Genomic DNA, 22,268 nt, shown 5'->3' with positions numbered 1-22,268 from the left:
TGGTTGGCCAGCAAAGCAAAATGTTCCAATTGGTGCAATGATGGCATGTCTGTTATGGGGGTAACCAACTGCTCTCTGATTGGACTTGATGCCTCCTCCATGGGAGGGAGTTCCTGCCTGGAACTGAAAATCTAATCAAAAGCTTATGGATGGGCAGGTCATAGCCCTGAGTTGGGGGTGGGGGAGACTGCAGCTGTTGTCTTGATAAATGGATATATTATGCTAACCAAATTGTCCTTTAGATATTTGTGTTTATGCCTATATATTAGTGCTACTCTTACTTTTGGTTAGAGAAACCTCTCTTTTTAGATGGAGTGACCACTAGGGTAACTCAAAACTTAGCAGAGTGCTAAGAAGTGACAGTGGAGTGTTCAGCACTAAATGAACCATCTCCATCACATCCTTCAAGGCTTAGGGATCATTACAGAAGAGGTGGCAGGAAGAATGTAATAGCCAAAGCAAGGGGAGGGTGCTTACAATATTGTCTTCCAGACATAAATTGGCCATAGTATTTATGCCCTCACCATAGCTGACTAATCAAGGGACAAAAAATGATGATATAAAAACAGAAGAGAGACTTCTTGGAAGGAAAAAGGGGTTCAGTGGAGGGGGACTTGGGAGGGGGAAAAGCGAGGGTGGTGGGAGGGGACTATGATCATCATATATTGTCTATATATATGGAACTGGACAATAAACAGTTAAGAAAAGCTTCAGGTTGTGTTGTCAAAGACTATGCAGCTTCTGAACATCCTGCTCACCGGTACTCCAGGGGCTAGAAAGACCACACTAGGCAAAGAACTTGCATCAAGATCAGGATTGAAATTTATATGTATATATATAAATTTTATTTAATTTTTTAGGTAGTGTGTTACTCTAGCCCAGGCTGACCTGGAACTCAGTATGTCTCAGGGTGGCCTCGAACTCATGGCAATCCTCCTACCTCTGTCTCCTGAGTGCTGAGACTAAAGGCATGCACCACCATGCCCAGCTCTAGGACTGAAATACATTAACGTGGGTGATTTAGCTCATGAAGTCTGATCACCAGATACCATGGAGTCTGGCAAAATGGCTTCTCCCAAGATCATGGCAAAAGATGCACAGATGATGGTGGCACAAATCCTGAAGGATATGGGGATTACAGAACAGGAGCCAAGAGTGACAAATCAGATGCTGGAGTTTGCCATCTGATATGTGACTACAATGCTAGATGAAACTAAAATTTATTCAAGCCATGCTACTGTTGATGCAGTTGATCTGTGATTGGCAGTCCAGTATCATGCTGACCCATCTTTCATGTCTCCTCCCCCCAAGAGATTTTTCATTAGATTATTTCAGGGCAAAGGAATCAAACCCCTTTGCCATTGGTCAAGCCATATTCAGGTCCCAGATTGCCACCTGATAGATACTGCTCAACAGCTCCAAATTATAGGCTTAAGTCTTTACAAAAAAGGCATCTACTTCTGCAGGAAGAAAAACAGTTCCATGGTTAAGTCTTGGTTCAGTTTCTAGCAGACTAAATACCCCCACACTAGGCACACCAACCCCACAAACCATATTTGTTTCAACTAAAGCAGGGACTTTGATGTCTCTCAAAGGGTAAAGGTTTATAGTGCAAATGCTATAAGCATGACTTGGGGTCTCACTCTAGTCCCGGCTGACCTGGAATTCACTATGTAGTCTCGGGATAGCCTCCAATTCACGCCCATCTGCCTACCTCTGCCTACGAAGTCCTGGGATTAAAGGTGTGCACCACCATGCCTGGCAGTCCCTGCCAGTTCTAGATGGTGCTATATGGGTGGCTGGATCCCATCTCTAGTGGGTAGTACTTTCCGTATGGCTACTTGCTCTGAGCACTTATGGTCTCCCTTCCTTGGGAACCTTCAGGTTTACAGATGGCATCAAGGCACTATCTTCTCCACGCCTGGTTTCCTAAGTTCTGCTTACACCTTTGCAGATAGCACCTTTATTAAAATCCCCCCAACTAGCCACACTCACTTAAGCCATGGATTCCTTGTGGGGACCCTGATTGATGGTAGTTTTTTTTGTTTACCCCTAAGTTTGTCTCCCTTTCTCTTTGTTTCTTACTCTTTGTCTCCTCTCCTCTAATTTCCTGTCTTGTCTACTTTTTCTCTTCTCTAGCTTTATTTTCTCTCTGGCCTCATTTTCTGTTATCTATATCTGTATTTTTTATTAAAGTAGCACTGAATTTCTTTACCTTATTTAGGGATGGAGGTGAACTTCAATTAATGAAAACTTTAGGGCTGGAGCAATGTCTCAGTGGTTAAGGTACTTGCCTGCAAAGCCTAAGGACCAAGTTTGATTCCTCAGTACCCATGTAAAGCCAGATACACTAAGTGACACATGAATCTAGAGTTCGTTTGCAGTGGCAGGAAGCCCTGGCATGCCTGTACTCACTCACTCTATGTCTGCCTCTTTAATTTTTCTCAAACAAAATAAACAAAATAAAAAGGTAATAATTTGAAAAAATCTGAAAGATATTGTTGCTGCTGGGAGTGTAAAATGACATAATCACATTGGAAAACAACTTGGCCATTTCTTAAAAAAGTAAAATACATACCTACCACGTGAGCCAGCCAATTACCAATGGTAAATCATAAATACTTAAAACTGGGAGCTTACAAGAACGTTTTTGTTTTCAAGGCAGGGTCTCTCTCTTTCTAGTCCAGGCTGGCCTGTCTCACAGTGATCCTCCTATCTCAGTCTCCTGAGTGCTGAGATTAAAGACATGTGCTACCACAGGCATAAGAACTTTTTTTTGTTTATCGAGGTAGGGTCTCACTCTAGCCCAGGCTGACCTGGAATTCACTAAGAAGTCTCAGGGTGGCCTCAAACTCTTGACAATCCTCCTACCTTTGCCTCCTGAGTGCTGGGATTAAAGGCGTGTGCCACCACGCCTGGCTCGCATAAGAACTTTTATATGAATGTGTGTAGTAGTTACCTTCTCATTACTGGAACAAAACACCTGACCAGAGACAGCTCATGGTAGCAAAGGTTTTATTTCAGGCTTACTTTTGTTTTTGTTTATTTTTATTTATTTATTTGAGAGCGACAGACAGAGAAAGAGGGAGAGAGGGCGCGCGCGCGCGCGCGAGAGAGAGAGAGAGAGAGAGAGAGAGAGAGAGAGAGAGAGAGAGAGAGACAGATTGAGAGAAAGAATGAATATGGGTATGCCAGGGCCTCCAGCCATTGCAAATGAACTCCAGATCAGGTTTACCATTTTGAGGGGAAGTTGCATCATGACATTCAAGATCAGAGGTTTGGCATAATATTTTGCCACAACAGATGAGAGGTGGCAGCATCAGTGAGCTGTCTCTGGCAAGATAAAGCTGGACTAATACCTCCAATCCTGCCTTCAACAACATACCACCTCTAGCAAGGATCCACTTCCCAAACTGCCACTAGCTGGGAACTATTAGATTTAATCACAAACACTGAAGTTATGGGGACATTTTACACTCAAATTGCCACAATGCCCATAGCAGATTTATTTCAAATGGCTGGAAGATGGTTAGATATGGTGGTACGTGTTTATAGGATCTCCAGTTTCGTGCCAGTCTTGACCTACATAACAAAACTTTGTCTTAAACAAATAAACAATCAAGCCCAATGGAAACAACCAGGTGTCTACAAACAGGTGAGTATATAAACAAACTGTAGTACATTTTGCAATGGAGTACTACTTAGTAGTAAAAGGGAAGGAGCCATTGATATATGCAACAACATGTAAGTCTCAGAATAATTAGGCCAAATGAAAGATATCAGATAAGGGACTGGGGAGGTAGCTCAGTGGGTTAGAGCACTCGCTGTGTAAGCACAAGTACCTGGGTTCAATCTTTAGCACCTACATACAAAGTTGGGTGTGGCCATGCATGCCTGTAAACCCAGCGCTGAGACACAGGACACGGAGAGAGGAGAATTGCTGCAGTTGGGCAAGTAAGCCAGTTTGGGGTGGCGGGGGGGGGGGAAATTGGCTGATTTAGGTTCTTCTTATCCTTATCTAGATCCTTCTTAAGGAGATAAAGTGTAAGAGTAATAGGGGGGACGCCCAAAGTTCTCTTCTGGGCTCTGAATACGTGTACACAGGGCCTGTGTATGTGCATATGCTACACACACTCCATACATACCACACACACACATATACACAAGGACGTCTGACCCAATGAATGTATGCTTCCAGTACTTTATAAAGACTGAAGGGCTGGAGAGATGGCTTAGTGGTTAAGGTGCTTGCCTGTGAAGCCTGAAGACCCAGGTTTGATTCCCCAGTACCCATATAAGCCAGATAGATGCACAGGGTGGTATGTCTGGAGTTTGTTTTTGATGGCTGGAGGTCCTGGTGTACTCATTCTCTCTCTCTCTCTCTTTCAATTTTTCCCTGCTTCTTTCTCCCTCAAATAAATATAAAATATTTTTTAAGAAAGACGGGAAACAAGGGCTGGAGAGATTTCTTAGTGGTTAGTGCACTTGCCTGCAAAACCTACAGACCCAGGTTTAATTCCCCATATAAGCCAGATGCACAAGGTGGTACACATGTCTGGAGTTCATTTGCAGTGGCTAGAGGCCCTGGCATGCACATTCTTTCTGTCTCTCTCTCTTCTCTTATAGCTATGGGGATCAGAAATTTGAAATTAATTTCACTTGGGTAAAGTTTGGGGCTGTGGGCATTTAGGGGAGAATCCATTTCCCTGTTTTTTTTTTTTTCTTCCTGAAATTTAGTAGCCATCTGTCTCCTTTGTTTATGGTCCCTTTCTGTTCTAAAGACATCACTCCAATCATCAGCATGTCACCTTCTCTTCTTGTAGTAAAATCACCTCCTCTCTCGCTTAAGATAATCTCTGTGTGTGCATGTGTGCATGTGTATGGTCTAGGCATGTTTGTATTAATATGCCTGTGAGCACATGTGCAGAGGCCAGAGGAAGATATCAGGTGTCCTTGCCTGTCACTGTTTTGCCTATTTCCCTGAGTCAGCCTCTCACTGACTCTATAGCTCACAGTTTTTCAGTTATATTGGCTGATCAGGGAGCCTCTCTGATCCACCTGCCTCCACCCTGCTCGGTACTGGGACTTCAGGTATGTGTGGCTGTGCCTGGCCTTTTATGTGTGTGAGGAGCAGTGAGTGTTCAAGCTTGCAGCAAGTGCTCTTGCACACTGAGCCATCTCCCCAGCCGCTCCTGTCTCATTTTTAAATAACTTGTGATTACTGTTAGGGTCTACCCAGATATCTCAGTATAATATCTCAATATCTTTAACTTAATCACACTGTTTTTTTATCACATAGGAAAATATTCACAGGTTTGAGGGATTAATGTGGTTATCTTTAGGGTTATTATTTAGCTTGTCACAGATGACATATTGTTCACTTTGTGAAAATGCATACCGCTTAGCGCCTGTCTTATCTCTTTTTGCTTTGCACTGAGGTATTTGTAGGTAGCCTAGGCTCTTAAAGAGCAGGTTGGATACTATCAGGAAAAGCTCACTGTGCAGAAATCATTAGCTGTATTCTTCCTCATGCATCCTAACTGCTGAGGCCTCTGCTTACAGGAGCCGTGCTTTTTCCTGAAGAAAGAACTCAGGCAATGATGGAGAAGGATGACCATTTTGCGCAAAGCTAATGGTATCTTACAGGATTCAACTTTCCCTTTGCTATTTTATCTTTAATCACAGTTCTGATGTGGCTAGTGAGGTGTTGGGAAAAATCCTTGCCCCCTGATGATTCTAGAAAGCAAACACTGGGACCATAGGCACAGCCAATTGTAGAGAAGCTTTGATTAAGAGTTCTGAAACCTAAAGGAGGCTGAACCCTTGGGCTTTGTTGACATCTGACCCTGGACTTGGTGATTTTTCTGAGTAGGGAAACTAGAGATTGGGTGTTTGATGTTGGGAGATTGAGTCAGAGCCAGGCTTTATGTCTTTAAAAAAATATTTATAAGCCGAGTGTGGTGTGCACACCTTTAATCCCAGCACTCGGGAGGCAGAGGTAGGAGGATTGCTGTGAGTTTGAGGCCACTCAGACATTACATAGTGATTTCCAGGACAGCCTGACCTAGAGTGAAACCCTACCTCAAAAAATAAAAAAAAATGTGTGTATGTGTAATGTGTGTATGGGGGAGAAGTGATGCCACAGCTATGTGTGGAGATCAGAGGACAACCTTGGAGTGTTTCTCCTCTCCTTTTTCTGAGTCAGGGTCTTTCTTGCTGTTTTGCTGTTGCTGTTTGTGAGTGTCCAGATTTTCCTGACTTCACTTCCCATTGCCATGGGTATATTGGGATTGGAGACACATGTGCCTCTTTGTGTCAAGCTTTCCATGGGCATTGAGGATCACATTCAGATCAGCAGGCTTGCAAGCCAGAACATTTGACCACTGAGCCATTTTTCCAGCCCAGGTTTTATTCTTAAGGAGCCCTGTGGAGAGAGCAGAAGGAGCCAGGGTGATGCTGTTGCTGCCCATACCTTCTGACGTGCCTGCCTTGTATCTGAAGAGGTCCGACTGGTAGAGGAGGCCCAATTTGTGGAAAAGCCCTGTCCAATCCAAGATAGTCTCCAGACTGGGTGTTTTTCAGTGTACCATCTCTTCCAAAAGAGAGGGTCACACATAAATGAGAAAAACACAGGATTTGAAGATAGACTGTGATAGCTAGTGGCTGAGCCTTGGGTGCCTCTAGCAATGACTTTGGGATGGATCTTAGGCTGTGAATCGAGGTGTGGTAGCTTGCATTTCCAAAGCACTTTCCTATAGACAGAAGAGAAGACCTATTATTGTTCCTGTTTGGTGCTGTGACAGTCTAGACTTTCTCCACACAGTGTAGGGTCTGGGGATTCTGCGGTCTTTCCTGGGGTTGGCAGTCCAGTGGGTGGGGACAATCAGAGGTGGGTGGGCATAACTTGAAGTTCTTTTCCTTGCCTGAGGGGATCAGCCAAAGCTCAAGTAGGGTGAAACCATTTTGACTCCCAAGGCCCCGAGGAACAGCACCTGCCTATTTGCTTGTGATATATCTGCCAGGAATTGCTAGATCTTGTCTCAGGCTTCCCTACTTAGCTGGAGATATTAGGATGGGTCCTGGTTGTTAGAAAAAGAGACATTACAGGAAATAAAGGGAATGGATATAAAGGCCTATACTGAAAGAGACCCCAGGGATGTAGAATCTCTTAGCTCTGTGTTTTTGAACATTCCTGGGATATCTGTGTCCATTAAGGGCCTGAAGTCAAGCCGTCAAAGCTAATAAGATGATTTCTACATTAAATTAAGTTGTGGATGAGGGATGGGGCTGCAGGAAACAGGCTAATGGTTCTAATGTTTTCTCTAACCTTTCACTTCTCAATAAAGTGCAGTCATCCGACTCCTTGTTTATGTGCTAGGAAAATGATAAGTGCTCTGAGAAGCAGGATCAATGCTCATGGTTTCCTCATTCTTCTGTGTCTGGTTGGGTGAGGTCAGCTGTGAGAAACCTTGGCAGAAAGGGGCAGTAAGCAGCAGCCTGCCCCTTAGGTGAGCTTCTCACTTTCCACCCAGTTTCTTTGTTTGCCATTTATTCAACAGTCAGCAATATAGATAGAAATATATTCTCCTAATCGACAATGGTAGATACTTCTTAGGAAGGGACAAGGCTAGTGGAGAAAACAAAGGGAGGCTTTTGCTGTTGACACACACACACACACACACACACACACACACACACACACAATGTGCTCTTGCCAGGCGTGGTGGCTCATGCCTTTAATCCCGGCACTTGGGGAGGCAAAGGTAGGAGGGTCTCTGAGAGCTCGAGGCCTAATTCCCCTTAGCTTAAAGGGTAGAATGTACTGGTGACTTAAAACTTTATTTTTTCATTGAGACAATGAGATAGAAATTGGCTAGGCAATTGATGATAACAGTTTCTCAAAAGTGTATAGATTTTTGTTTTTTTTTCCCCCCCCCTTGGGTAAAAGCAGGAAATGTCCTTAAAACTGTAAGGGGGATTTTTTCCCCGCCTAAAGGAGTCTTCACAACTTCCTACTTGCTGGAGGCCAGAAGGGTCTGTAGTCCCTCCTCCCCTTTATAGGAAAGCAGACATAAGGGCCTAGTCAGTATGCAAAGCACCTAGACACTGGGCATGGGGTCTGGACTAACGAGCCATTCCCCATCCAGTAAAGCCTTATTCATATAAGAAGCCCCTGATCTAAGTCATGAACATTAACCTCTACAGAACCCTCCAAACTTGAGAGATTTCTGCCATACTTTCTTTCCTAAAATAAATCTTGCTTAATGGTATCTCACTTCTGGGGACCCTTCCTGCTATACAGAAGTGCTGCCTGTGTTTCTTCTCTCTGTTTTTTTTTTTTTTTTCGAGGCTGTCCTAGAACTCTATAGTCCAAAGCTGGCCTTGAACTCATAGTGATCCCCCTACTTCTGCCTCATGAGTGTTGGAATTAAAAGTGTGAACCACCATACCTGGTCCTTCTCTCTCTCTCTCTCTCTTTAAAGCCTTTAACTTTGAAATGTTTTAAAATTTATTTACTGATTTATTTACAAGAGAGAGCGAGAGCGAAAGCATGCCAGGGCTTCCAGTCACTGCAGACAAACTCCAGATGCATGCGCCACCTTGTGCATCTGGCTTATGTGGGTCCTGGCAATCAAATCTGGGTCTTTAGGATTCACAGGCAAGTGCCTTAACCATTAAGCCAATTCTCCAGCCTACGAGGCTTCTTTCTTGATGTCTCAGACCACCTGCTCTGGGACAATGAACTACCATGCTGTGAGGACACTTGGATAGATTTGGAGAGAAAAAAAAATACACGAGTCCTTTAACAGCCATAAAGAAATTACTAGAAGTTGGCTATGGCGGCACACACCTTTAATCCCAGCACTTGGGAGGCAGAGGTAGGAGGATCGCTATAAGTTTAAGGACACCCTGAGACTACATAGTGAATTTCAGGTTATCCTGAGCTAGAACCTAACCTTGAACTCCCCCCCCCCCAAAAAAAAACCCAAAGAAATTACTAGAGAAATCTGGGGTCATAACTCAGTGGTGGAACATTTGTCTAGCATGCATGGGGCTGTCACCACAATCTCTCCTATTACGTAAGAAATGAATGAATAAACAGATAAAAGAAATTTCTATACTAGATTCTACTACCTGCAAAGGCACTGGCTCCAGCTGTTAGATCACTGTAATGCAGGCTGTTGCAGGGGCAGGAACATGAGCAGAGGCAGAACACATCATCTCCAGGCATGTTTTCACAGTGAGAGAGTACCTAAGCGATTATATCACATGCATGTCTAGCTTCAACAACTTGGCTTATGTGGTGGTTGCTGACATTTGCTGCTTGGGCTGCCCTTCAGGATTAGAGGATTTATTGCCTCAGGTACTAGGAAAAGGAGAGAGAATGGGCACAGCAGGGCCTTCAGCTACTGCAAACCAACTCCAGACACATGTACCACCTTGTATTTTTAGCTTATGTGGGTCCTGGGAAATCAAACCTGGGTCCTTTGGCTTTGCAGGCAACCTCTCTAAGCCATTTCTCCAGCCCTTAACAAAAACTTTAAAAAAATTTAATATTTTTAGGTTTGGGGAGAATGGGCATGTCAGGGCCTCTAGACACTGCAAACCAGCTCCAGGTGCATGTATTACCTTGTGCATCTGGCTTTACATGAGTACTGGGGAGTTGAACCTGGGTCCTTAGGCTTCACAGGCAAGTGCATTAACTGCTAAGGTATTTTTCCAGCCCTCCATCACCCACTTTTTCACTGGGTTGTTTATTTTCTTATTGTGTCTATATAGTTTATATAGTCTAGATATCAAATTTCTATCAGATGTGTAGCTAGCAAAAGCTTTTTTCCCCCCATTCTGTAGGCCACCATTTCACTTGCTTGACACTTTACTTTGCCATACAGAAGGCTTTTACTTTCATGAAGCCTTATTTGTTGATTGTTGAATTTATTTCTTGAACAACTGAAGTCCTATTCAGAAGGTCCTTACCTATGCCCATGCCTGTGTGCTTCCCTACTTTTTCCTTTAGCAGTTCAGAATTTCAGGTCTTACCTGGAGGTTTTTGATCCATTTGGAGCTGACTTTTGTGCAGGATGGAAGATAAAGATTTAGTTGATTTCTTCTGCATTGTGATAGTTTGAATACATGGCCCCCAATATATTCAGTGTTTTGTCAGCTTGTAGTTTGCATCTGCAGCCACCTGGCTGTTACTGGGCAGATCTTGAGGTGTGGTGGTGGGTTTTGAGATTTCAATCTAAAGATATGCAAAGTGCACCTAGCTGGAATTCCTGAAGTGTGCTGTGGTGTGTGGTGTGGCTTTTTGCTTTTTGGCTTGTGCTTCTCTCTGCTTGGACCTGTGAATGCAGGCCAGCTTCATCTGTCATTATTCAACTTTCCCTGGATCTGTAAGCTTCAATAAATATTCTTTCCTCCATAAATATGCCTGGTTTGGAATTTCATCTCAGCCAACCTGAAGCTGTCTGCTACAGAAGTTGGTACCAGAGTGTGGGGTGAGATGAACCTGACCATATGGATTTTGGTCTTTTGGAACCTGTAAGGTTTGGGAGTAACCAAGACCATGCAAACCACTCTGAAGCAAAGATGAAAGCTTTTGTTTGGGAAAAGCACAAGCTACCAGGACTGACTCACAAGAGTGGAGCTCAGCCAACATGTGTTTCCAGATAATGTACTTTATAGGGCTTTTCAGTTGGGGGAAGGTGAGGAAGGGAAAAGAACAAATAGCTAGGGTTTGAGACCAGAACAGTGAGCAGGTGACTTATGAGATAAGGGGGCAGAAAACCATGACCTGGAGCATTGTTAGTCAAGGAAGGAATAACGGCTGGGAGGTTTCTTGAGGAATGTGGATAATCCACTTCCTTATGCCTCTGTCACCATTCTGCTGTCCTTGGTGACTTCATTTTGGGAGCCTGTTCTGACCTAACAGAACCTTTGTTTTGGAGGAATGGCCATGGACTTGGGGCTTACAACTGAAGATGGCTTCTGGAATGGTAAGCCAAGTTTTATAGACTATTCTTTATTTTTCCTCTCTCTGTTTTGTTTTAATTGACAACTTCTATAATTGTAAACAGTATCCCATAGTAATCCCTTCCCTTCCTCCACTTTCCCCTTTGAAATGCCAGTCTCCATCATATCCTCTCCCCCTTTCAGTCAGTCTCTCTTTTATTTTTGTTGTCATGATCTTTTCCTCCTGATATGATGGTCTTCTTAGGTAGTGTCAGGTACAGTGAGGTCATGGATATCCAGGCCATTTTGTGTCTGGAGGAGTGTGTTGTAAGGAGTCCTACCCTTCCTTTGGCTTTTACATTCTTTGCATCACCTCTTCTGCAATGGACCCTGAGCCTTGGAAGGTGTGATTGAGATATTTCAGTGCTGAGCACTTCTCTGTCACTTCTTCTCAGTACCATGGTGCCTTCTGAGTCATTCCAAGTAAACTGCCATCTTAAAAGAGAAGCTTCTCTAAGCAAAAGTGAGAGTAGCGTTAATATATGGGTATGAACATTAAGAGAAGTGCTTACTTGGCAGTTTGGTAAGCATAGTATATGCATTTAGCCAGACAGCAGCAGACGTTACACCCCTAGGGCTCATGACTACACCTGTTGTAGGTTTTCAGTATCAGGCATGTATTCCCTCCCATGGAGTGGGTCTCAAGTCAAATTAGAGGGCAGTTGGTTTCTCCCATAACAGAAGTGCCACTATTGCACCTGCTGGCTCATTTGGCCTGGCTGGCCAAATATAAGACTTGCAGTGTCCACTGTTGAGTATCTTCATTGGTGATTTCTCTCTCTCCCATCGAATTGCATGCCACATGGCTTTTTCAAGCTTTCTGTTAGCTGGTCTACATGGAGGAGTTTTTCAACTCAGCTCCAGCAGGATTTGTCAGTGGCTTTGCAGCCCAAGTATGTGGAGTCTTCAGCAATAGGGTCTTATCATCTATTCCTGGTGGGAAACCAAAGGCCTTGGCAATGACCTGTAACATTTTTGGGGCATCAGGGACCTCCCTAGCCAAAAACTCACTGGAAGGTATCCCATCCTTGGCACTGTGAAAATTTTCTAGTAATAGTCTATGGCTACTAAGTGTTCCATTGTCCAAAAAAGTAGGTTTCCACTTATATCCTCTTAGATTTTGATTAGCCCTCCCTCCACCTTTCCTTTATTCAATCTCTTCCCCTGACCTCACTTAGGTATTCTGATGTGAGTTTGAGAATGCTAAGTGTAGACAGTATTGAACTTTGAGGCTTGGCTTATGAGCTTTCTAAGGGGAAGAAGAGACTGCGGAGGACTTTGTTGGAACTGGGCTACTGGAATAAGAGCTGGCTGTGTCCTGCTGCCCAGGCCCAGAGAATTTGATCAAGGCTAAATTTGTAATGGACTAGTGTGCTTGGCTAAAGATATAGGACTGAGAGATTTAAGATTTTAAGCTGGAAAACCTCAAGCAAGTTAAAATTATAGGCACTGAGATTGGTTTTAGGTTACCGAAGCTGCTAATGTCAACACATCAGCAATTTTAAAGAAGCCCAAGTGCTTTACATTAAAACAATGGAGAAGATGCCTGAGGAAAGACTATCATAAAAATACAAACTCTTTTGGAAAGAGTTGACTGGAGAAAGAACCTGCTTTTCAAGGTTATGAGTTATTTCATCCCTGAATTAAGAATATGGTTGTGTCCTGCACATGTGGTATTAGTTTGGGAAGCATGAAAAATGCATGGAGTGGCCATGGTTCAAGGAGCCACTGATGCCACTGATGCTGCATGAGGCAGGGTGTGATGACCCTGATAGGCTAAAAGAGCCTTTGGAAGATGGACCATGCTTTGCATAGAGACCCGAAGATGTTTTAGATATACTAGGACTATGCAAGGGCTACCATGGAGTACACTGTTAGCCTGGGATGGACATTTTCCCTGACTACTCTGCCCTGCTGGAGGAATGGAATTGGAAAATCTGGAGACACTCCATCTCTGGTTATATTGGACCTGAACTTCAGAAGTATGATGGTGGTTGAATTTGCATTGTTGAGTCTCTTCTTGTTATGTCTTATGCCAGTTGAAAATATTTACTCTGTGCCTTTCTCTGTTAAAAGTTTTTAACTTTTTTGATTTTATAGGAATCACTATTATAATTTGGCCAAGACTCTGGGGACCTTTAAAATTGGACTGACTACAATTTACAAGGTGTGATGATTTTAAATCTATTGGGGGCCAGGGGTGGAATGTGGTAGTTTGAATATATGGCCCCCAATATATTCAGTGTTTTATTAGCTCATAGTTTGGATCTACAGCCATCTGGCTGGAGGTAGTGTCACTGGGCAGATCTTAAGGTATGATGGTGGGTTTGAGATTTCAATCTAAAGATATGCAAAATGCGCATAGCTGGAGTTCCTGAAGTGTGCTGTGCTGTGTGGTGTGGCTTTTGACTTTTGGCTTTTTGGCTTGTGAAGGCAGGCCAGCTTCTGCTATTATGGAACTTCCCTTGGATCTGTAAGCATCAATAAATATCCCTTCCTTCATAACTGTTCCTGGTTTGGAAGTTCATCTCAGTGAACCTGAAGCTGTCTGCTACATGTATGTAGATAGTCAATTTCTCAGCATCATTTGTTGAAGATGCTGTCTTTTCTCCAGTGTTTTTCACATCTCTATGAAAACCAGGTAGTTATACGTGCATGGACTAACATCTGAGTTCTCTATTCTATTCCATTCATCTATGTGTCTATTGTGCCAGTACCATACCATACCAGTACCAGTTTTATTTTTTAAAACTTTTTATTGACAGCTTCCATAAGTATAGACAATAAACCATGATAATTCCTTCCTCCACTCTCATTCTTCCCCTCTCAAATCTACCATCCATTGAATTCCTTCTTTCCAATTAGTTTGTCTTCTATATTAATGTCATCATCTTTTCTTCCTATTATGAAGGTCTTGTATAGGTATTTGCCAGGCACTGTGAAGTCATGACTATCAAGGCCAATTTGTGTGTGGAAGATTGCAGTGTAAACAATCCTACCCATACTTTGGCTCTTACAATCTTTCTGCCACCTCTTCCACAATGGACCCTGAGCCTTTGAGGGTGTGATAGAGATATCTAAGCACTGAACAGTCCATTGTCACTTCTCAGCACTATGGTGACTTTTGAATCATCCCAGTGGTGACTGCCATCTGAAAAGAGAAGGTTCTCTAACTAAAAGTTAGAGCACCATTAATATACGGGTATAAACATTAAGAACAGGGCTTACAGGGCAGTTTGGTAGTCATAATATATGCCAGACAACAGCAGGCATTACTCCCTTAGGGTTCATGATCTCCTGAACTATAATCTTTTTCTGTTTTTCTTTTCTTGGTTTTTCAAGGATGGATCTCACTGTAGCTTAGACTATCCTGGAATGTACTCTGCTGTCTCAGGGTGGCCTCAAACTTATGGCAATCCCCCTGCCTTTGCCTCCCATGAGCTGGGATTAAAGGTGTGTGCCACCACATATGGTCCTAGTCATAGGCTTTTGACTAGCTATTAGCACCAGATATGTATTCATTCATGTGGAGTGGGCCCCCAGTCAAATTAGAGACCAGTTGTTTTCCCCAACAACAGATATGCCACTATTGGACCAGTTTAAGGCTTGCAGGGTCTATTGCTATTTAATACCATTGATGAATTCTCTCTCCCAAAAGACTGCATGCAATATAGCTCTTTCCAGCTTTCTGAAAGCTAGTCAATAGGGAGGAGGTTTCCAGCTCAGCTCCAGCTTGATTTCTTAGTGACTCTTGAGTATTCAGCAATAGGGTCTTGCCATCTAGTTATAACAGGCATCCAAGAGCCTTGGCAATGTTCTATAATATTTTGGGGCATCAGGGTCCTCCTTGGCCAACAATTCACTGGAAGGTATTCTATCCCTGGCACTGCCTTTTTCTAATAGCAATCTATGGCTTTGGAGTGCACCATTATACATGTCCATAGGATGCTTCTGTCAATACTCTTTCTTTTTTAAAAAATGTATATTATTGGCTAGCAAATAAGTAAGTTTCCATATGGCTTATTCAAAACATCTTAATTTTTTAAATTAAGTTTGTACTTTGTATGGACACTTCATATGTTGGTGCCATCATTTCCCTCCTTCTGCCCCCATTCCACTGAGCTCCCTCTTGAGTGGGATTTCTGGTATTCTCCTTGGGGTTGTGGGTTATGAGTTGTGGGAGCAGCAGTCAGTTATTGTGACAGGGGGTCAGTGCCTCTGGATATTGCTTCCCACCCAATCTTTTTCTCTTAAAATCTTTCCACCCCTCTTCTACAAAATTCCCTGAGCTGTGGTGGGTGTGTTTTAATTCTACTTCAGTAGTGAGTTCTTAGGAGCTTCTGTGTTTCTGCTTTGGTATGTGTTGAGTGTCCTCAATGTCTGTCTCCTTCACCCTGGCTCAGGTTGTCAGGCTGGCCATTGAAGCAGCACTCTTGCACGTCTCACCAATTCCTCTGTAGTTCCACCTGGAGCCTAGTTGATGCACAAGGGGTGGTTCAGCTCCTGTCAGGGAGCCAGCTATCTTTTCTTGGCTTGTTGATAGATTTTGGTTGTCCTCTGTTCTTGCTGCCTTTTCCAATGGAGAGTGAGATCAGCATAGGTTAAAAGGAAGGAAGCATTTTTAGTTTGTAGAGATTTTGATGGGTTTAGGCCCTCTTTTCACCAAAAACTAGTGGAACTTGCCATTGGAGACCATAATCTTGGTCTCCATAGGATTTTGACTTGGTTTTCAGTTCCAGATATGGGTTCCTTTCCCCTGAGTGGATCTCTTAGCCAACCAGAAAGCCATTGGTTACCCTCTGGTTACCACCATTGCACAGGTGGTTATGTCTTGTCAGGCTGGTTGCTTTTTTTTTGTTTTTTTCGAGGTAGGCTCTCACTCTAGTCCAGGCTGACCTGGAACTCACTATGTAGTCTCAGGGTGGCTTCAAACTCATGGCAATCTACCTACCTCTGCCTCCCAAGTGCTGGGATTAAAGGTGTGTGCCACCACGCCTGGAAGTGTTGCCTTTTTAAAAAACAATTATTATTTTTTTGAGAAAGAGTGAGAGCCTGAGAGTAGCAGAGGGAGGGAGGGAGGGAGGGAGCAAAGGAGGGAGAAAGAGAGAGAGACAGAGAGAGAGAGAGCAAGCAAGCATTCCAGGGCCTCCAGCCACTGCAAATGAACTCCAGACACATGTACCACCTTGTGCATCCGGCTTATGTGGGTCCTGGGAAATTGGACCTGAGTTCTCTGGCTTTGTAGGTAAGTACCTTAACCACTTAGCCATCTCTTTGTGTTCCCTGCTTGTTCATAATTCTGTTGGCCACTTTCCTCCAGAAGCTCATGTAGCATGTTCCAGCACTATATAGGCTAACCATCTGGGAACTGGCTTCCTTTTGGGTTCCAGACAGATCTCTCGTATGTCAGCAGCATATGATGTCTTCAGAAATAGGGTCTTACCTTTTACCTCAGGTGGGTATTCAAGTGTTTTAACTGAATCCTGTTTTGTAAAATATTTTAAATTTTGATTGGTCCCCCACCTGCTCTTCCTTTATTCCTTTCCTTGATCCTACTTAGACCATTCTACTTCCAGTAATCTGCCCCTTTACTTACATATCTACTATAGCCTCCCCTTAAGCTCTCCCCACTCCTCCCTCCCTTTCTAGCTTCTTGGCTTCTACTACTGACTTTTACTTCAACTAACATGTAAATCTGAACATGTGTAGGTAAGATTTGTTTTTATTTTATTTTATTTTTTTTATCCCTCATTTTATTTCATTATTTTAGGACTTAAAATTTTTTTCTATTAGACATACTTTGTATGGATACATCATGTGTTGTACCATCTTTTCCCTCCTCTCTGCCCCCATTCTGTTGGGGTTGTTGGTATTCCCCATGGGGCTGTGGATTATGTGTTGTAAGAGCAGCAGTCAGTTGCTGGGGTGTGGGCAATGCCTCTGGGTGTGATGTCCCAACCTGTAGCTCTTATAGTCTTTCTTCCCCCTCTTCCACAAAATTCCCAGAGCCTTGGTGGGTGTGTCTTAAGTCTACTTCAGTGATGAGCTCTTAGGAGCCTCTGGATTTCTGCTGTGGTATGTGTTGAGTATCCTCAGCATCTGTCTCCGTCACCCTGGCACTGATTGTCAGGGTCACTGTGGAAACAACACTCTTGCTCATCTCCCCAATTCCTCTGTCGTTTCACCTGGACCTTGGTTGAGAAGCAAGGTGGTTTCTCTCCTCAGGTCTCGCTACTGTCTGAAAAAGAAAAACAGATTCTTCAATGGGCAGTGATGTCAGCATAGGTTAAATGGGATACATGTTATTAATTTAGGGGGAATTTGATGGATGTAGCCCCTCTTTTACCCAAAAACTAGTGGGAGCTTGTCATTGGAGACCATAATCTTTGTCTCTATAGGATTATGACCTGGTTCGCACACCCAGATATGGGCTCTTTTCCACTGAGTGGAATCTCTTAGCCAATCAGAAAGCCACTGGTTATCCACCAAGGCTGTGTGCCAGCATTGCACTGGTGTGTGCATCTTGTCAGGGTGTTTGTTTCTGAGTAGCTTAGATCCCTGCTTGCTCACACCTTTGTTGTTTCCCCAGTAGCACTTTCCAGGACTAGAGGGGCTAAACTGTCTGGGGACTGTCTCTCTTCCAGATTCCAGCCAGGCCTCTCCATGTTCTGTATAGGCAGCATATGTTGTCTTTAGCAATAGGGTCTTAGCCTTTTTACCTCAGGTGAGTAATCAAGTGCTTTGACAGAAGCGTGAGTTACTACTTTTGACTTCTTTTCTTTCTACAATGCTGAGAGTTGAACTCATGCCCTTATACATGAAAAGCCAGTGTTCTAACACCAAGTTATGTCCTCAGTTTCTGATTCTATGGTTTTAAGCCATCCACTTTGTAGTACTGTACTATGTAGTCCTTGGAAACTAATTCATATGGCTTATAATGCCTTGGATGGGAGTAAAAGCTTGTTTTTGTTATTCCTAAATGGGTGATCATGGGCTAGTGAGCAAATTTCTTTCATTACTGGTAGAATATGAATACCAGTACCACTCTTTTGCTATAGGGACTTAATAAGGTGATTCACATATAATACAAGGCTTCTAACCCTTTTGCTGGCTCTAGAAAAGGAAATGAACCAGGTTGGATGGATGAAGGAAGTGTGCTCTGAGTCTCTTATCCTTGACATGTCTCAGCACGTTGTGTGTGGAACCAGGCTGGGCAATTCCTCATGATTCCACCTGCTATTAACCACCACACTAATGGCTGGCCAGTAGAAGAAACAGATACTGTTACTATTTTTTTTTTTTTGGAACAAAATCACTTTATTCTAGTTAACTCACAAACATCACAGCTGGTTCAGGAGGCCACACAATACTTGCCTAGCCCAACCTATACATCTCAAAGAGCTTCTGTACCCTCAGGACACTTTCAGATGGCCACTCTGAAGCAATGGATCTGTTAATACAGAGTTCAATTTAGAGTTTTACACATTCACTATAATTACATTAAAAAATTTTTTTTGTTTATTTATTTGAGTGCAACAGACAGACAGAGAGAAAGAGGCAGATAAAGAGAAAGAGAGAGAGAAAGAGAGAGAAAGAATGGGCACGCCAGGGCCTCCAGCCACTGCAAACGAACTCCAGACGTGGGCGCCCCTTGTGCATCTGGCTAATGTGGGTCCTGGGGAATCGAGCCTGAACCGGGGTCCTTAAGCTTCACAGGCAAGTGCTTAACCGCTAAGCCATCTCTCCAGCCCTATAATTACATTTTTTATGCTAAAACAACTTAGTCATCAGAGTAGATTTCCCATTTCTTCAGGCTGAATAACTTCTTAGATTAATCCATTTGCTCTTCTGCACTGTTTCAGCACTTGTTGAAACCTTCACAGAGCTTAACTTCACTCTGGTCTGGGCACACTCCAGGAACTGTTTGATCTCACAAAATCAAGGCTGCTGCTCTGCTGGCCTGGCTCCCTGAGGTTCCGGGTAAGCTATAGAGGCTTTGCGGGCTCAGCAATTACCTCCCCCACTGGAGCCCCCAGTGAGGGCGTGGCCCAGGGTGGGCCCAGCGCAGAGCGCACAGCCCCAGCGGCTACAGTGCTTGCCATCGGTGCCATCGGACCTGGCCGCGAGGTGCAGCAGCAGGAGAAGCGGCTGGTGGGGCACTGCTGCTGGCGGCTGGGTTGCAGGGGCTGGCCTGGGTGCAGCTCGCATCTGAGGGGCCTGGCTGGCAGGGTGGCCACCTGGGAAGTGCGGCCATGGCTTCCACGACCCATGCTCAACGTGCGTCCCCTGCTCGTCCAGAGCTACCATTACTATTTTCTTGGGTCAGAGTTCATTGTTTCCTAATTGCAAAAAATTATGACCTAGGACAGCAGAAGGGAAAACAAGCAAAGCTTTATTCAGAAATATAAGTAAACTAACATATCCCTGCAACAGGGAGCGGTCCCAAGAGGTGCTGCCAATGTAGCACTCTTGATTGGAGCTTTTATGCACTAGGAACAATCCTAACTCCTCACTATGAAAGTTAGACATCAAGTTGGAATGAGTCTGATAGGTTATAAGTGTATATGGGACCCTCTGGCTGGTAGATGGGTTAGGTGGAAAAATGTATGCTCAGAAAAAGTCTTGAGGGGAGAAAGGGCCACTACAAAGTTCCAAGAGGGCTGGAGGGATGACTTAGCGGTTAAGGCATTTGTCTGCAAAGGACACAGGTTTGATTCCCCAGGACCCACGTTAGCCAGATGCACAAGGGGGCGCATGGATCTGGAATTCCTTTGCAGTGGCTGGAGGCCCTAGTGTGCCCATTCTCTCTCTCCTTCTTTCTCTGTCAAACAAATAAATATAAAGAAATTCGTTTAAAAGTTTTTTTTTTTTTTTTTTTTTTTAAAGTTCCAAGAAGGAAGAGGAACCAGGAAGTAAAAAGAACAAACAGCTGCTGACATACTTATCGATATGCCAAGGTCTTTTGGATTTCTGTTCCTGGACTAAAGTTGCCTTCTGCTCTTGCCAAGAAAAGTTGATGTTTTATGTTTGTTGGGGCCTGTGTCCCTGACAGGCTACCTAAAAAATGAGGCTACCTTTTTTGCTCCTAATCTCTAACAATGTCATCCGATGAAGTTTGCTCCTCCCTGTCTCATTCAGGCAGGGATATCCAACCTTTTGGCTTCTCTGGGCCCCACATTATCATCTACAAACTTCATGCTCCAGGGGCTAGGTCATGACTCAGTGGGCAAAGTACTTTTAGTGCAAGCTTAAGAGCCTGAGCTCAGACCCCATTATCCACATAAAAATGCTAGAGTATTCCCAAGGCTTGATGGCCAGGTGACTTGGAGAGCCCTAGGTTCAGTGGGAGACCTTGTCTCAAAAAATAAGGTGGAAGCCAGGCATGGTGACGCACCCCTCTAATCGTAGAACTTGGGAAGCCAAAGGAGGAGGATTTCCATGAGTTCAAGACCAGTCTGGAGTTATACAGTGAGTTCAGGCCAACCTAGACCAGAGTGAGATCTTACCTCAAAAAACAAAAATAAATAATTGAACAAATAAATAAAGTGGAAAGTGAAACAAATTGGGGTTCCCTTGCCAAGGCACCAGTATAAGCCAATGCACCAATATGATATAGGAATTTGGGGTTCCTCCATCAATGCACCAATATTTGCCACACACCAATAATTTTGGGGTGTTCCTGGAATTTTGTCATATGAATTCAAAGAATTGAAATCCACAGACAGAGGGTAAGGTTTAGAGAGATTTAAAAAATGTTTTTAAACTTTATTTTTATTTATCTAGTGTAAGAGAGAGAGAGAGAGAGAGTGAGCAAGAGAGAGGCAGAGGCAGATAGAGAGACAGAGACAATGGGCATGCCAGGACCTCCAGCCACTGCAAATGAGCTCCATATGCATGTGCCACCTCATGCATTTGGTTTACATGGGAAACAAACATGGGTCCTTTGGCTTTGCAGGCAAGCACCTTAATTAAATGCTCAGCCATCTCTCCAGCCCAGGTTTGTATTTTTAAAAAAATATTTATTTTTACAAAATCTTATATCTCCTCTCCCTTGCTCCCATTTTCCCTGGGGGCCCTCCCCAGTGGGTATTTACTATAGGATAATTAGGGCCTCTGTCAGTCTCTGCTAGGGGGAGGGACCATGCCTTAGGATACTCCTATTTGCCCTGTGGCTCTTAGCCTTGGCAGGCCTGTTGGCAGTCTGATTTAGTGCTGAATTCTCTGTAGCCTCTGGATTTCTGCTTTGATGGATTTTGTTTAACCATGGTGTCTGTAGCCTTTTCTCTGGAGCTGGATGTCAGGCTAGCAGAGAAGGCAGTACTTATGCCACTGTTTCCGCTGCAATTTCTCCTTGCCCCTGACAGATGTGGTATAGGTGGCATGTCTTATTGTGAGCAGTTGGCTATCATTGTCATTGTATTGATGGATCTTGGCTCTCCCCAGCATTCTTTGGTATCTGTAAAATAAAACAGATTTCTCAACCAAGAGTGAGATCAGCTTTGTTTAAGGGGGATATGCAGTTATTTGAGAAACTGATGAGTATGCCCACTCTTGTTATCTGGAGAGCAATAGTGGCTTCTCTCTGGATCCTATGAATATCATGGCCAAGGGTTTCTGACATGGTTCCCAGTACTAGGTATAAATTCTCTTCTACTGAGGAGATCTCATGTCTAATCAGAGGGCAGTTTGTTACCTGTAAAGGCTGTGTGCCACTATTTCGCAGGTTGAACTTCTTGCCCAGTTGGTTGCTGGGTAGCTTGCAGCGTTTCCTGCTTATTCACACTGTTGGTGGCCACTATCCTTCAGCATATCCCACAGCACTATCCAGCACCATGAGGGCTTACCAGGAGAGAATTGGTGTCCTCTCAGTTCCAGCATGGTATCTCAGTGTCCTGTGACAGTAGCCTGTGCTGTTTTCAGGAATAGGGTCTTACCATTTAGTTCTGGTGGGTAACCATTGCTTTGGTAATGGCCTGAATTGTTCTGGGAGCCTCATGGGTCTCCCTGACCAACAGCTTTCTGTGTGGGGGTAACCCAATTCTGGTCCTTGGGATTTACCAGCCAGAGCTCATGGTTTTAGGATTGAGCTTTCTATATCTATGGGTGCTTTCTACACCTTCTATGGGCACTTCTGTTCAGACTGTCTCCCTGCCCCCATTTATTGGGAGTTATATATTGTAGAATGGTATCCAGAAAGAAGATTTCTATGGCCCTAATTCATGTCAGCATTGGTTTTTCAGTCGTTGAAATGTAAT

General features: G+C 43.8%; 2 pseudogenes; one reads left to right on the top strand and one right to left on the bottom strand.

Moving 5' to 3' along the window:
- Positions 1 to 1,050: 1,050 nt before the first annotated feature.
- On the top strand, positions 1,051 to 1,600 carry LOC101606291 (annotated as a pseudogene).
- Positions 1,601 to 18,839: 17,239 nt separating this feature from the next.
- Positions 18,840 to 19,283, bottom strand: LOC123462311 (annotated as a pseudogene).
- Between the last annotated feature and the right edge of the window lie 2,985 nt (positions 19,284 to 22,268).

This window comes from Jaculus jaculus, chromosome 7, assembly GCF_020740685.1.
Source record: "Jaculus jaculus isolate mJacJac1 chromosome 7, mJacJac1.mat.Y.cur, whole genome shotgun sequence".
Taxonomy (NCBI): domain Eukaryota; kingdom Metazoa; phylum Chordata; class Mammalia; order Rodentia; family Dipodidae; genus Jaculus; species Jaculus jaculus.
Note: the sequence above shows the minus strand (reverse complement) of the source record. Positions and strands in the feature narration are given on the sequence as shown.